Raw genomic sequence first — 2459 nt, 5'->3', positions numbered from 1 at the left:
TTTTTTTGAAAAACGTTTTTTTGGTCCAAAACTTGACAAAAACATCACACTATACTATGCAGTACGTCATACTATACTATATCTCCAAAATGTGACCATTTTTAGAGAAAAAAAATTTGGTCCAAAATTGGACAAAAACGACATACTATACTATGTCGTTTTTGATTCTGACAATTTTTTTGAAAAACGTTTTTTGGTCCAAAACTTGACAAAAACGTCACACTATACTATGTAGTACGTCATACTATACTATATCTCCAAAATTTGACCATTTTTGGAGAAAAAAAAATTGGTCCAAAATTGGACAAAAACGACATACTATACTATGTCGTTTTTGATTCTGACAATTTTTTTGAAAAACGTTTTTTTGGTCCAAAACTTGACAAAAACGTCACACTATACTATGCAGTACGTCATACTATACTATATCTCCAATATGTGACCATTTTTGGAGAAAAAAAAATTTGGTCCAAAATTGGACAAAAACGACATACTATACTATGTCGTTTTTGATTCTGACAATTTTTTTGAAAAACTTTTTTTGGTCCAAAACTTGACAAAAACGTCACACTATACTATGTAGTACGTCATACTATACTATATCTCCAAAATGTGACCATTTTTGGAGAAAAAAAAATTTGGTCCAAAATTGGACAAAAACGACATACTATACTATGTCGTTTTTGATTCTGACAATTTTTTTGAAAAACTTTTTTTGGTCCAAAACTTGACAAAAACGTCACACTATACTATGCAGTACGTCATACTATACTATATCTCCAAAATGTGACCATTTTTGGAGAAAAAAAATTTGGTCCAAAATTGGACAAAAACGACATACTATACTATGTCGTTTTTGATTCTGACAATTTTTTTGTAAAACTTTTTTTGGTCCAAAACTTGACAAAAACGTCACACTATACTATGCAGTACGTCATACTATACTATATCTCCAAAATGTGACCATTTTTGGAGAAAAAAAAATTTGGTCCAAAATTGGACAAAAACGACATACTATACTATGTCGTTTTTGATTCTGACAATTTTTTTGAAAAACTTTTTTTGGTCCAAAACTTGACAAAAACGTCACACTATACTATGTAGTACGTCATACTATACTATATCTCCAAAATTTGACCATTTTTGGAGAAAAAAAAAGTTGGTCCAAAATTGGACAAAAACGACATACTATACTATGTCGTTTTTGATTCTGACAATTTTTTTGAAAAACTTTTTTTGGTCCAAAACTTGACAAAAACGTCACACTATACTATGTAGTACGTCATACTATACTATATCTCCAAAATGTGACCATTTTTGGAGAAAAAAAAATTTGGTCCAAAATTGGACAAAAACGACATACTATACTATGTCGTTTTTGATTCTGACAATTTTTTGAAAACGTTTTTTGGTCCAAAACTTGACAAAAACGTCACACTATACTATGTAGTACGTCATACTATACTATATCTCCAAAATGTGACCATTTTTGGAGAAAAAAATTTGGTCCAAAATTGGACAAAAACGACATACTATACTATGTCGTTTTTGATTCTGACAATTTTTTTGAAAAACTTTTTTTGGTCCAAAACTTGACAAAAACGTCACACTATACTATGCAGTACATCATACTATACTATATCTCCAAAATGTGACCATTTTTGGAGAAAAAAAAATTTGGTCCAAAATTGGACAAAACGACATACTATACTATGTCGTTTTTGATTCTGACAATTTTTTTGAAAAACTTTTTTTGGTCCAAAACTTGACAAAAACGTCACACTATACTATGTAGTACGTCCTACTATACTATGTTGTCCATAATGTGACCATTTTTTATAAAAATAAATTGGTCCAAAATTTGACAAAAACGCCATACTATACTATGTCGTCCAAAATCTGACCATTTTTTTGAAAAACGTTTTTTTGTCCAAAACGTGACAAAAACGTCATACTATACTATGTAGTACGTCCTACTATACTATGTTGTCCATAATGTGACCATTTTTTATAAAAAAAAATTGGTCCAAAATTTGACAAAACGCCATACTATACTATGTAGTCCAAAATCTGACCATTTTTTTGAAAAACGTTGTTTTGGTCCAAAACGTGACAAAAACCTCATACTATACTATGTAGTACGTCCTACAATACTATGTCGTCCATAATGTGACCAATTTTTATTTAAAAAAAATTGGTCCAAAATTTGACAAAAACGACATACCATACTATGTCGTCCAAAATCTGACCATTTTTTTGAAAAACTTTTTTTTTTCCAAAACGTGACAAAAACGTCATACTATACTATGTAGTACGTCCTACTATACTATGTTGTCCATAATGTGACCATTTTTTATAAAAAAAAATTGGTCCAAAATTTGACAAAAACGACATACTATACTGTCGTCCAAAATCTGACCATTTTTTTGAAAAACGTTTTTTTGGTCCAAAACTTGACA

The sequence above is a fragment of the Microchirus variegatus genome (assembly GCF_963457635.1).
Source record: "Microchirus variegatus genome assembly, chromosome: 2".
NCBI lineage: Eukaryota > Metazoa > Chordata > Actinopteri > Pleuronectiformes > Soleidae > Microchirus > Microchirus variegatus.
Note: the sequence above shows the minus strand (reverse complement) of the source record.